A 14,932-nucleotide genomic window follows, 5' to 3' on the forward strand; every position below is an offset into this window, starting at 1 on the left:
ATCTTTATATTGTTTCTCCTATTATAGTTTTCCATTATATCTATCTTCTGACCTAACAGCTCCCGTGTTTAACTTTTTTTTATCAGATTCTTCTAATTTCTTTTTTAAGTCATCTACCTCCATTTCTATGGCTGTTTCTCGTTCTTCCACCTTGTCTACTCTTTTTCCTATTTCTGTCACGACCATCTCTAATCTAGTCACTTTTTCTTCTGTACCTTTTATTCTTCTTTTTATTTCACTGAATTCTTGTGTCAGCCATTCTTTTAATGTTTCCATATATTCTTGAATTATTTTTTTATCCATGTACTCTCCCTTCCCTTCATCTTCCATTTCTCTGTGTAGAGTTTGATGTTCTCCCTCCTCTTCTTCTGAGTCCACTCCAGGATCTGTGTCCTTTACCTCTGTCCCTTCTGATTTTCTTGTTGGGTTGTTTATTTTGTTGGGTAATTTTGTTTTTATTATTTTTATTAAAGGTGTCTTGGTGTTGGTCTTCTTCCTCTGGGTTGGTCATTTGCTGTTTTTCTGATTTCCTTTTTTTATTCTCTTCCTTCTTGTTCCTGTTATTTTCTATGTTTTCCTGTTGGGAGTCTTGCTGTCACGTCTTCTCACTGAAACTCCAATCACCTGGCTGAGCTCATTTACCAATACTACTGGGAGGCCTATATTATGACCCGTTAGAGTGATTGCATCTTTGTTATTTCTGATTTATACCCACATTCTGTATTCTCTGAACTAATTGAAATATCATGCAGATTTGGCATCTAGTATACAGGAGACCATATCCCATCTTTGACTAAAAGCCCAAAAAGACACCATTTAATTTCTCTCCAGTGCAGGAACCAGCAGGGTGGGTATGAATTTGTGCTTGCATCATGGGTTTCCTCAAAGTGCAGACATTCATGTAGCATTCCTTTTTTTTACTGAAACTTCTGTGGGAGCCACCTCTCAGGAATACCTGACTGCGATACTCCAGGATCTCTGTGACCACCTTGTACATGGATCATGCCTTTTGTATACTGAATACTCCACCATCTTACCCATAAACCTCTCTTTTACTACTCTTCATCACAACCACCTTTGAAGAATCAGCTTTCTCCTGTAGCTGCAAGAATACTGCTTTGAATGTGTGTATGCTCCTGCTAGAGCTGCCTCCTAAGTGGCTACTCTAATGCTAGGTGTGGACTTGTTGATCTCTCTTAGGTTGCACTGAGCAGAAGAAAGTACCATGTGGCTGCTTGGAATAAACATGTTGCTAGAAGATAACAGTGATTCTGGCCTTGACTTCCATAGCTAAAGCTACCCGTGCTCAAATATGAACTTGCATTTGAAATCAGACATCACAGTGAGGATGGGTCTGGGGAAGCCCAACCTTCTTGGATAGAGAAATTTAGTATGAGTATGAGTCTTTTATAAACTGGCTTAATAAGGCCTTTGTGGTTGAACACTTCTTTCCTCCTGGGCCACCTAATGGGTCCAATAAGCTGCTAGTCAGCAGGAGACTTGTTGGGTGGAGAAAAATTCCTAGTTGGCAATCATTGGAATGCAAAAAATGTAATGGAAGATACAGTAGAAACATAAATGTAAGCAGATTATAAAGTAAGCAGAAAAGGCTTAGGGTGCTATGAAGCAGATGTTACATGTTAACATTTTTAAGTTTCAAGTTTTCAAAATAACAAAGTTAGTAAAAACCAGTTGTTATGCAAAAAATATGAAGTGTAATTTCTCAGATCTGTGAGTTTGAATATCATGCTGGAGGTAAATTTTGTCAATTGAATAATGTATTCCCACACACATTAATGAAAATGCCATTGTTACATTAAGGATCATATTTTCTTCTTGCACTGAGAAGTTTGGAAATGAGAAAAATATTGCTCCTCACTGTTTAGATGTATTTTGAACAGCACTGGACAGATACGTTTCCAATATTTGAGATGGAATTGTCCAGCCACTCTCTTCTCACTCAGAAGAAAATGCATTACCAAAAAGTAGTAGTACACCCTAGGTTCCAAGCAGAAGGTATTGCATTGTTTTAGGGAAGCTCTGCATGTGCAAATGTGGACAACTTCACCTAATAATAATAGCACATGATTTTATGAGAAAATATCAACACTATTAAGCAAACCACTGCCCAATTGTAAAAGAAAATGTGGTTTTAATTCTGCATTTTAAAAATAATATGCAATCAAGCTAAAGACTACAGGATGAGTTATAATTTTTTTAATACAATATATCAAACACTTGGGATATAGATATGCATGAGACTACTATGTAATTTTTGGTGCCTTTGATGCTATCCCTTTTGAACAGCAGCAGCATTCGATGAAGGCTTCCTTTGCAAGTTCTGTTCCTTAAATCTGAACCTACCCCAGAACGCATTTGTTAACCTTCCCTTCACTGCAAGGAATATATTTAATAATAGAAGAATGTTATTGTGTGAGTGGAAATATCTTTCTGATGAATATTTCAGTAGTAAAATGACATTGTCAGGTGTCGCGTGGAGATGTTTATAAGTGCTCTTTCCATCAAGCCCATTCAGATGAAGAAATGTTTGAGTTTATTGTAAAGATTTTACACTATTGCTCCAAGGAAGAAGCTCATTATGGTTTATTTTTTTCTCACTGATTCTTTGGCATTGACAAGAACCCATGCATCCAGTTCTGCGAGGTAACATTTTTTGTCCCACTTACCACAATTATGCTTCCAATAATTTGCAATCTCATCTGTTGAGAATAATTCCTCATTTTCCAGAAATAGCATTTTACAACAGGAGAAAAGAAAACAGAACTGTACAATGAATACACAGTATTTTAACACAGATGTCAATGGTACTGAACCATTGAGGATCCTTTTAAGAACAAAGGGAGGAGGTTAATGCATTAGCTGGAAAACTGCTTCATTTTTTCCGCATGGGTGGTGTGAGTTAAATGGAGTCAAGTCCAGATGAAGTCTTCCCTGGAAGTAGGATTCGAGGGAATATTGACAAGAACACATACATCCAATTCTGTGAGTTCGTTTTTATTTGGTACCACTTACTATTGCTGTGCATGGAATGAAACATTGATTCTTCTCTCTGATGAGCACTATATTAGAGAACAAGAGGGACTAAAAATCTAAGCCAAGCACCTCACATTTTGGCAATAATGGCTTCACAAAGATGAAATTAAATCAACTTCTTCCCCTAATGATATCACAGAATATGTATTGTATATCAAATATCATTGCCATATTTCAGGGTTATACTAGGACAGACTAATACATGAAAGTCTGATCATAGAAAGCCTCTGGAGTAAAGGTGAATTAGAAGAAATGGGAGTAGCTCTCAGGAATATGGGTGTGAAGGTCTGGATGCCTGAATGGATAACCCTTTAAAGTTTTTCATGAATGGAACATATTCTGTACTATACGCATTCCTACTGTACATGACAATATACGACAGTGTGCAACAATGAAGGAATATTAATTTTAATGTGCAAAGGATTGGCAGAGCTCATCTTAACAAGGTAGTGGGCACTGATCCATACCATTTTCTGTTGAATTACTTTTTTTTTCCCTAGTGATGTTGGATGGTTGCTTCTTAATTTTATAGCTGCTAATTAGCAGGGATGACCTGGACTTCCTGTGACAGTTAAAATCAGTACAAATGAAAAGTGACAGAGATAATTTACAGCCCAATCAACTTTCCCAATTTTGCTTCCATGATTTTCAAGCTTATCTATTGAGAATAATTCTTTTTTTTCCAGAATTAGCATTTTGCAACAGGACCGTGCAGAAGAACTGTATAATAAATACACAGTATTGCAACACAGATGTCAATGGTACTGATCCACTGAGGTCCCTTTTAAGAACAAAGGAAGGAGGTTAATGCACCAGCTGGAAAACTGCTTCATTTTTCATATATGGGTGGTGTGGGTTAAATGGAGTCAAGACCAGATTCAGTCTTCCTTGGAAGTAGGATTAGAGGGAGTGTAGCTGAATTAGAACATACTAATGTAAGCTAATTTTAAAATCATACATTCAGTCTTTCATATTACCATTATACATGCATGCATTCCTTTACCATTGTACATGCATATGTGGTGTGAGAAAGGTATTCACATCACAAATATGAACAAAGCATTTTACATTCCAGAAAGATCAAAGGAAAATGTGCAATGAGCAAGATATTTGATATACGCCACATTTTAACACTGATTTTGACTAACAAGTATCTATAGTAATGGCATAAAGTAATTGGAAAGAGATATGGGAGGAATTTTCTCAATTGAACAGTCAATTACTAGTTGTGAAACACTGGTAGTGGTTGTACAGAAGTTACTCTGAATCAATACCTAATCTCTAATTGTGGGAGACACATGAATCTTTCATGTGGAGAAATTGAGGTTAATGTTTTTACTCACAGTATAATTTTTGAAAATTAAATATTTCATCACAATACCTAATAGCCTGAAGCACCTGAGATTGTCTGATCTTGGAAGCTAAGCAGGCTCAGGCCTGGTCAGTACTTGAAGGGGAAACTGCCTCAGAACACCGGATGGTGTAGGTTTCTGTGAGGGACACTGGACAAAGTGGTAACTCTCCGTCTGCTTTACGGTAGACACAAGCTAAAGAATTTCATGTATGTTACATTCCAAATGCAATATTATGTGACAATAATGGAAACCTTACCTTTAGTTCTCTCCTAGTTTGGTTTCAAGAAAAGTGATCATCAGGTTTGGATATGTCTACTTACACAGTATTGACCATCTAAAAATGAATACTTTGCCATCAATGAAACATTCCATGATCTCCGACATGTCTTCGTATCCATCACAAATGCAGATTCCACATATTCTAGCCTCTCGGGGCTTTCCCCATCATATCAATATTTCTGTGATTACAGCTGAGCAACAAATTAACCACATCATATCTAGATGGTTATATTTTGGACCTGAAGATAATTAAGACAACTGTTTTAGGTGTGTTTGGTCATTTAAAGGATGATTTAATTTTGCTACCAGCAATCAGTAGCCTGACTTAACTAAAGAAAAGATAGAGTACTTCCTTTGCAACCAGAAAACCATGGGGTTATTACATGAAGAATGCAGAACTATCCTTAGGGAATGAGGTAAGAAAGAATATTCAGTGGAAAGGAGCATGGTGCAAGAATGAGCTATTCAATTCACGTTCCCTATCTGAAGCAGATGTGCAAATACCACGATGGGATAATGAAGAAGAGGAAAAGTATTCATCATACCAAAACTGTTACTGCAGGAGTCTGTAAGAATTAATTCCAAAAGGTTGCCCATGAATAAATATATTTCACTGAGATTTTCTACAGTCCTAAAGTGACCTTATCTGAATCATACAATTTGTTATGGTTAATTTGTGAAAAAAATTATTTTACAAAGTGTAGTAAATTTTTGTCGAATAGCATAATATTGCTAAATTTCTTAACAAGAACTACTGCAGTATTCAGCCTTTCATGTTGTGAACAATACAATGTGATTCTCTATAATTTGGTAATGATGTGATGAATGTAGTCATCTATGTTCATAAAAGCAGCATGGATAAATATTGGATGGACTCATGGAAGCAATGATAAATTAGGAACCACGTACAAACCACAAACAAGTCAGTTCATTAAATAAGACAGAAATCTTTCCTAGACGGGCAATGAACATATGTCAATTAACTTGAGAACCTCCAATTTCAATGTACAGTATATTTTACAAAAATGGCAATTTGATTTTTATGTTTCTATCTAAAACTTAACAGTACATTTGTACAAAAAGCTGTCAAGTAAAAACTAAAGTCAGTTCAACAAATCAATAGTGGGTATGGCTTATTGTTTACCAAGAGACGTGTCCAAAGTAATCAGTGAGCAGGATGAATGGCATTGAGATGATTCTAGAATGCAGAGGTTCAGTGATTCCTCATATGATGGTGGTTTGAAAAAACTCAGTGCATTTGTTTCTAAACTTTTCCAATGTTCTTTTCATTTGGCTCTGAACTCATGGCATATTCTTGAGGCATCCAACCTGCTGGCTGTGGAACAGAGTGAATTCCAGTACAGCAAAGGATCTTCTTTCTATGTATTGTTCAGAAGGCTGACTCCTCCCTTGGATCCATCCTCACCTACCCCAATATAAACCCTAGTTTTCCCACCTTATCTCAGAGTCACCTATTCTGTCTACTGGCCATTTATTGTAAGCTATTAAGCATGTGTTTGTACCCCGCACTTGTCTCTGAGTGCAATCAGACACGTTACAATTTTTATACCTTAACTTTGAAGCAGGATGAAAGCCCTGTGAGGCCAGGCATATTCCAGGTCAACCTTCTGTTCTGGGAGGCCCCAGAGGAGTTTACTTACTGGGTGGAGTGCTTCCAGTCGTACCTACCTAACGGCCACACAGGATGTCTTCAACTCTAATAGTCTCCAGAGATCTGCACATCTCTCGAGTCGGCATCAAGGGGTTCACTGTCATCAGGGACTGTGCAACTTGAGTCTACCATAGAAACATAGAATGTTTGAAGGCCCGCTACACGAGGCCTCAGAATGATGTGCTGGTGAGGCACTGACTCTCTCAATGTTGGCATTATCCAGGTGAACTGCTGGATGATTATGCCCTTGAACTTCAGGCCCTGACTTGAAAATGCCACTACAAAGCAGCTACAGCCCGGGTGAGAGAGAAGGAACAAATCTAGGACACCCTCATGGCAGGACTGAGGTCAAGGTACGTGAGGCAGCGACTGCTAGAATTGGGAAGAAAGACTTAGTCAGCACCCTGAAGCTGGCAAAAGCACTCAAACAGGCCCCACTAGGAGCTGACAACCCCAGATGAAAGCAGAGCTTTGTCAGAAGACCAGGTCTTTTGGGCACTGGCAACTCCCACAACCCCAGCACTGACTGCTGAGGCCACATGTGATGGGGATGCTACTTCGGTGGATAGGCACAGCACCTCTGCACCTGAAGCCCCGCGATGGACGCCGTGTGCTAAAGATAAGATAAGCGAGGGCACTAGGTGTAGGTTTGCAGGGCTAAGGGGAACCCAAAGAGGCAACTGTGAGTGCAACCGCTGTATTTGCATTCCACCCATGCCAGCCTCAGCCTCTCCATGCAGCTCGCTACCAGCATCTTGCTGTGTCTCATGGTGAGAGCCATTACTGGAAGCAACAGCAGCCATCTTGCTGCTCCTCAAGGTCGACACGACCTAGTCCTCCTTCAGATCAAAATGGAGGGTGGCCATCTTGCCACACCTCATGGTGAATGCCAAATTGTCTGCCCACAGGCCAAGAGGAGAGAGTCGACATTGGCATGGGTAGCTAAGGGGTTTCCAGAGCACTGTTATCAGTCATCCTGGATCAGGCAATAACTCACCAATTGAATACCTCGATGATGGAAATGAGGGTATACGGACATTTGACTGATTGCTTGGTAGACACTGGCTCAACTGAGAGTTTTATCAACTCTGTGACAGCTCTGCAGTACAACTTAAAATGTACCCAACAGACTACCATATTTACCTAGCTTTGCATTTGCACTCTGTGACTCTCCAGGGGCATCTAACTGTAAGGAGGGGGAGGTTGAATTTTGAAAGTTCCGATAGAATGTACTGAAGGATTGTGTGCTTCTGTGTTGCTGGGCCTGCACTTCCTCTCTCATCTTAAAAGCATGTCCATGGAGTACTCTGGCCCACTTCCTCCAATCACAGTGCAGAATGGAGGGTCCCAAAAACTGGACACCACATGCGGTCTCTCTCTCCACCCTAAATATTGATTTCCCACCCCCCCCTTTCCATTCCTGACTCCTGATTGCAAACCAATAGCCGCAAAGACAGGTGATAGTGTTGGGGGGGGGGGGGGGGGGAACAAACAAACAAATAAATAAAAAAATAAGGACTTTATCAGAGCCGAGATGCAGCAGCTGCTCAAAGGAAATATCATTGAGCAACAGTCCATGGAGAGCCCAGGTGGGAGTTGTGAAAGGGGAGAAAAGTCCAGGCTAGTGATTGACTATAGCTAATTAATTAATCATACACACTCCTGGACACATATCCCCTCCTTTGAATTTCAGACATGGTAAACAAAATTGCACAGTATCTATTCAACCATCGACCTGAAAGCTGAATACCATCAATTACCGATCCATTTTGAGGACCACCCCTACACAGAATATGAGGCAGATGGATGGCTTTATCAGTTCTGGATGGTTCCTTTTGGTATCACTAATTTGGTCTTGTTCTTCCAGAGACAGATGGACAAAATAGTCGACGAATACGGGTTGAAAGCCACCTTCCCTTATCTAGACAATGTCACCATTTGAGGACACACTCTGGAGGACCACGACTCCAACCTTCAGAGGTTTCTCCACATGGCCAAAGCCCTGAATCTCATACCAGTAAGTATGTGTACCAGACTAAATGTCTGGCGATTCTGGGCTATGTGGACAATGGCATCATTGGTCCTGACCCTGATCAAATGCAACTCCTGTTATACCTCCTGACCCCAAAGACCACAAATGCCTTATGGAGGTGCCTGGGCTACTTTTCTTATTACGCCGTGGGTCCCTCACTATGTGGGTAAGGTCTTCCCCCTCTTAAAGTCCACCTCCTTTTCATTATCGGCAGAAGCCCAGGTGGCTTTTGATACATTTGGATACAATTGCATCGCAAAGGCCATCATGCATGCATTTGATGAGAACGGACACTTCCAGGAGGAAAGCAATGCTTCTGATGTAGCTCTGGCCACTACCTTTAACCAGCTAGGCATGACAGTTGCCTTTATCTCCCTCACCCTAAAAGGCCGCGAGTTTCAGAACCCATCAGTGGAGAAAGAGGCTCAAGCCACTGTAGAGTCCATCAGACACTGCAGGCATTACCTGGCCGGCAGAAAATTGACGTTGCTCACCAGCCAGCAATTGGTGGCATTTATGTGTAATAATGCAAAGAGGGGCAAAATAAAGAATAAGATCAAACTCTCCATCTACAATTATGATTTAGTATACAGGCCAGGTGCGCTCAATGAACCTCCAGATGCCCTGTCAACAGAAACCTGTGCCTCTGCACACATCGGCCAGTTGCCGTCACTTCACATTGAGCTTTGCCATCTGGTATCACCTGCATGGCTCACTTCATCAAGGCATGCAACCTGTCCTACACTATTGAGGATATCAGGGAAATTACCAGGTCTGTGCCAAGTGAAAAGTGCACTTCCACCACCCCGATAAAGCACACCTGATAAAGATATCCCTCCCCTTCAATTTCAACAGTCCCTTCCTTTCTACCAATGGAAACTTGTACTTTCTCAATGTCATCAATGAGTATTCACATTTTCCATTCACCACCCCCTTCCCAGACATGACCACCACCATGGACATTAGGGCCTTGCGCTCTATTTTTACCATTTGGGCATCCCAGCTATATCCATAGCAACCGAGGCTCATCATTTATGAACAAAGTGCTACACCAGTACTTGCTCGTGAGGCATTGCCTCAAGCAGGATGATTAGATACAATCCACAGGGGAACAGACAAGTTGAAAAAAAGCATTTGACACTTTGGAAGTCCATGAAATTGACTCTCCGGTCCAAAGGCCTTCCAGACTCATGCTGGCAAGAAGTCCTACCCATGGCACTCCACTCTATTAGGTCGCTCCTCTGCGCTGTGACCAGTGCAATTCCTCACAAGCTTATGTTCATGTTCCAGAGGAAATCATGTCTCCCTAATGACACCAGGGCCAGTCCTGCTGAGAAAGCATGCGAGGCGAAGCAAGACAGAACCGTTGATTGAGAAGGTGCACCTGCTGCATGCCAACCCAACGTATGCATACCCCAATGCAGAGCGATCACTGTCTTAATCAGAGACCTGGGACCTGCCAGAACTGAGGATCCGATGCCTCAAATAAGCTAGGATCTAGCAAGTACCCCACCCAGGGTTCTGGACGACACTGCTTGGGAAGTGGTCCAATCCACTCCGTGACCAGAGCTGGAACTCTCAATACCCAGTAACCCTGTACCACAGTTCAGGAATGCCGAGGTCCTCCAGTTCCGTGTGGCACTCCACCAGAATTACCAGACCCCCTGACAGACTCAACGTAAATATTTGTAAACTATTAATGTTTTTTTTAAATATAAATGTATGGTCTGTTTTTTTTTTATCTGTAGGTTCTCTTCTGAAGAAAGGGGTGAATGCAGTGAACTGGAATTCACAGTGTGTGTTGTTCAGATGGCTGGCTCCACCCTTACCTACTCTAACATAAACCCAGGTTTTCCCACCTTACCTCAGATTCACCTGAGGACTATTGTGTCTACCAGCCATTAATTGTAAGCTATTAAAAATGTGTTTATACTCCTCTCTTGTCTCAGAGTTCAGTCATGTTACACCACCCAGATCATGAAGGTCATAACCTTACCCTCCCGCTGCCATTTACTGGTGTGGAGATAGAAACAGATTTGACCTTAATGTTGATGAAGGTTTTATATCTGACAATTTAAGTCTTAATAAAACATGACCTGGCATCTGGAATCAGTCAGATATTCAGGTTGTAGAGCAATTTTCCATTTTGGTTGAGTCTCAATGCTATTTATATAGATTCTTGCCACAACTCATTTAACTTTATGCTCAAGCAATTCGTTAAAATTAAAAATTGAATATTCTTTGTTGATTTCATTCATCTGCAGTATGTTTTTGTACAAGTTTATTTATAAATGAAAACTTAAAAAGTTGAATGTTGAAAAACCTCATTATGTTTCTATTACCTCTCAGAAAACACCTACTGATAGAGATTTCTCTCTGCTGGTTTTCAATCAGTTTATTGTATATTTGTAGAGCTCGTCGAAAGAATCAAAGACTTGTTGATCCAAACCAAGGCTTTTATTAGCAAAAGACAGGAGCTCTTCACAGGTGGCCGACCAGTCAGGAATGATCTGACCTGGCTAGGGACACAACCCTTTAAGGCCCAGACAGTAGGCGTGGCTTAGCTCTCAGCCAATCACTGTAAGCACGGTCTAGATACTGTAACTATATACACTATATACATTGGTGATAGATCTGTACTATCACAATATTGGAACCTTAAAAGCAGCAAAGTAAAATAACTAAGCATGAGAGACTTGTTTAGAAAGTCCTGAGGCATGGGATCCATGGAACCTTGGCTGTGTGGATAAGAAGTCGCCTTGCACATAGAAAGCAATAAAAGTTGTAGTAGGTGGAAAGTATTCTGCCTGGATGTCAGTGACTAGTGGAGTTCCACAGGGATTTGTTCTGGGACTCCCATTCTGTGATTTATATAAATGACCTAGATGAAGAAGCAAAAGGATGGATCAGAAGTTTGGGGATGATGCAGAGTTCAGAGAAGTTGTGGATAGTGTTGGAGGTTGTTGTAGGTTACAAAAGGATATAGACAGGATGAAAAGTTGGGAGGAAAATTGGTAGATGTGAGGTAGATGTGAGTGTGAGGTGATGCATTTTGAAATGTCAAACCAGAAAGCAGAGTTCAGAATTAATAGTTGGATACTTAACAGTGTGAAAGAACAGAGGGCCCTTGGGGGTCTAAATCTATATATCTTTCAAGGTTGATAGCATAGTTATAAAGGCCTATGGGATGATGGGCTTCATTAGATGTGAGATTGCATCTCCACAAATTTCTGGCAAGACCACACTTAGAATATTGTGTTCAATTCTGGTTACTTAATTATAGGAAGATGTGGATGCTATGGAGAAGGTGCAGAGGAGATGTACCAGGATGTTGCCTGGATTGAAAAATAAGTTTTCTGAGGCAAGGTTAGCAGAGCTCAGGTTTTATCTTTGGAATGTAGAAGGGTGAGAGGTGACTTAATAAACATCTACAAGATTCTGAGAAGTCCAGATGAGGTGGATATCCAGTACCTTTCTTCCAGGATGGAAGCAGCAAATACCAGAGAACATCTCAATGAGGTGAAGAGAGGAAAGTTTAGAGGAGACATCAGGGGTAAGCTTTTACACAGTTTTGTGGATGCCTGGAGTGCTTTTCCAAGGGTAGTGGCAGAGGCTGGAATGTTAGGGGATTTAAAAAAGACTCTTAGACAGGCACATAGATAAAAGATAAATACAGGGTTATGAGTTAAAGAGGGTTTCATTGTTTTTGTTAGCAGTGTATATCATTACAAAATACGTGGGTATGACAACAGCTCTCTACACGCTGATCTTTGTGTGTTTCTTCAGGTGGTTGTTTTTCCAGACTCTTTTGTGTAATCTTCCAAAGGCACTATTTGCCTTGGCGAATCTGTTGTCTATCTCTTTGTCGATCCTTGCATCAGATGAAATGGTGCAGCCGAGGTAGGTAAACTGGTTGACCGTTTTGAGTTCTGTTTGTCCGATGGAGATGTGGGGGCGCTGGTGGTCATGGTGGGGAGTTGGCTGACGGAGGACCTCAGCTTTCTTCAGGCGAGAAATCAGACTGCTCAAACTACAGGGGAATCACGCTGCTCTCCATTGCAGGCAAAATCTTCGCTAGGATTCTCCTTAATAGACTAATACCCAGTGTCGCTGAAAATGTCCTCCCAGAATCAAGTGTGGCTTTCGCGCAAACAGAGGAACTACTGACATGGTCTTTGCCCTCAGATTGTTCCAAGAAAATTGCAGAGAACAAAACAAAGGACTACATCACCTTTGTTGACCTCACCAAAGCCTTTGACGACCTCACCAAAGCCTTTGACACCATGAGCAGGAAAGGGCTTTGGCAAATACTAGAGCACCAAGTTCCTCAACATGGTTATCCAACTGCAGGAAAACCAACAAGGTCGGGTCAGATACACAATGAGCTCTCTGAACCTTTCCCCAGTGACAACGGCATGAAGCAAGGCTGTGTTCTCGCACCAACCCTCTTTACTATCTTCTTCAGCATGATGCTGAAACAAGTCACGAAAGACCTCAACAATGAAGACGCTGTTTACATCCGGTACCGCACGGATGGTAATCTCTTCAATCTGAGGCGCCTGCAAGCTCACACCAAGACACAAGAGCAACTTGTCCATTAACTACTCTTTGCAGTCCGCATGGCGTCCTGTTTGGCGGAAACCCCCATTCCATAATGGTTGACCTATTACGCTTTCAACCCCATTCTCTTGCCTTTTCCTTATAACACTTGATTCTTCCTGATCTTTTATATCCCCAATACGGCCATCCATGGCAATTAATTTAAAAAACATACTCCATCCTCTAGGTAAAGATATTCCTCCTCACTGTTCTAAAGGGACATTTTTGATTTCTGAGGCTGTGCTATCTATCCAAGACACCGCCATCCATAGGAAATATCCTCTCCACCTCAACTCTTTCAGCACTAGATAGGTCTCAATGAGGTTTCTCTCCCCCCGTCCCCCCCCTTTCTTTTAAACACCAGTGAGTACAACTCCACAGACTTCAAAAGCTCCTCATATTAAAACCCTTTCACTCTGGGGATCATCCTTGCAAACCTCTTCTGGACCCTCTCCAATGCCAACACATCATTGCTTTCATAGGTATAGAGCTTCAAACTGCTCACAATATTCTGCGTGCAGTCTGATGAATGCCTCAAAATTATATCCTCTCTTTCATATTCTATCCCTCTTGAAATGAAAGCTCACATTCCATTTGCTTTCCTACCACTGACTACACATACAAGTTAACCTTCAGGGAGTCTTGCACAAGTACTCCCAAGTCATTCTGCACCTCTGACTTTTGATCTTGGTGCCCATTTAGAAAATACTCTAGTGCTTTATTCCTTCCACCAATGTGCATGATCAGACACTTCTGTACACTATAATTCATCTGCCATTCCTTGCCCAACCTCCTCAAGTGCCCAAATGCTTCTGCAGACACTGTTGTTCAACACTACCTTCCCTTCTTCCAGTATTTGTGTTGTGGAAAAAAAATACTTTACCTTGTACCTCTAAGTACACTGAAACTTCATCCTCAGTGATAGATTCTAATATCTTATGAACCAATGAAGGCAGGCTAACTAGCCTAGAATTTCCTCTCTTTTGCCTGGCACCCTTCTTAAAGGGCAATTCTGACATTGTAATTTTTCCAATCCACTGGAATGATTCTAGAATCTTATGACTAATTGCCTCCGCAATTTCTTCAGCTAACTCTTGCAACACACTGGAATGTAGTTCACCTGATCCAGATGATTTATTTGCCTTCAAATCTTTCAACTTTCCCAGCACCTTCTTGGTAATACTAACTTCTGCTCCTTAGTACTCTCAAACTGCTGGTATCTTCCATTGGGAAGGCTGACACAAAATACCTAAAACTTTTATGCCATTTCTTTCTTCCCCCATTACTGTCTCCTCAGTGTAGTTTTTCAGTGTCTCCCCTCTTATATCTTTATGTACCTGAAGAAACTTTCACATCCCCTTTTATGTGGCTGACTTATCGTCAAATGTCATCCTTTCTCTCTTTAATGCATTTTTAATTGCCTTCTGTTGGGTTTTAAATGCTTTCCAGTCCTCCTGCTTCGCACTAATTTTTTTTTGCGATATTTTACATCCTCCATTTGGCACTTGTGCTTAACTGAATTACATGGAAGTTTTTTTTTTAATACAAAAAACTAGAAGTTCAATACTTTGTTCCCTATTTAAATCAGGAATCCATTTTGAGAAGGCAATAAACAGAACAGAGTCCCTACCCCTCGTCGTCCATCGTCCCCATAGGAGCCCTACTCTCACCTTCAGTGGAAGGGTGACTCTCAGCCCCAAACATCCTGGTAAGAGATAAGCAGGCAGAAAGCTGGCTCAGTGCAGGATCAATGGCAGTCTTTCTTACCCATAATCTCTCAGACAGCTAGAACCACTCTGCAAATCCTTGGCTCTGCCAGAGCAGTTCCAAGTGCATGGAGGATTATGGGTAATGAAGGTGGCCATTGCTTTTGTATTGAGCCGTTGCTGTAAGCTGGTGCAACTCTCTAATAAACTTTGGGCTCGGCAGCACTGCACCCCT

This window comes from Narcine bancroftii, chromosome 7 (genome assembly GCF_036971445.1).
Source record: "Narcine bancroftii isolate sNarBan1 chromosome 7, sNarBan1.hap1, whole genome shotgun sequence".
NCBI classification, from domain to species: domain Eukaryota; kingdom Metazoa; phylum Chordata; class Chondrichthyes; order Torpediniformes; family Narcinidae; genus Narcine; species Narcine bancroftii.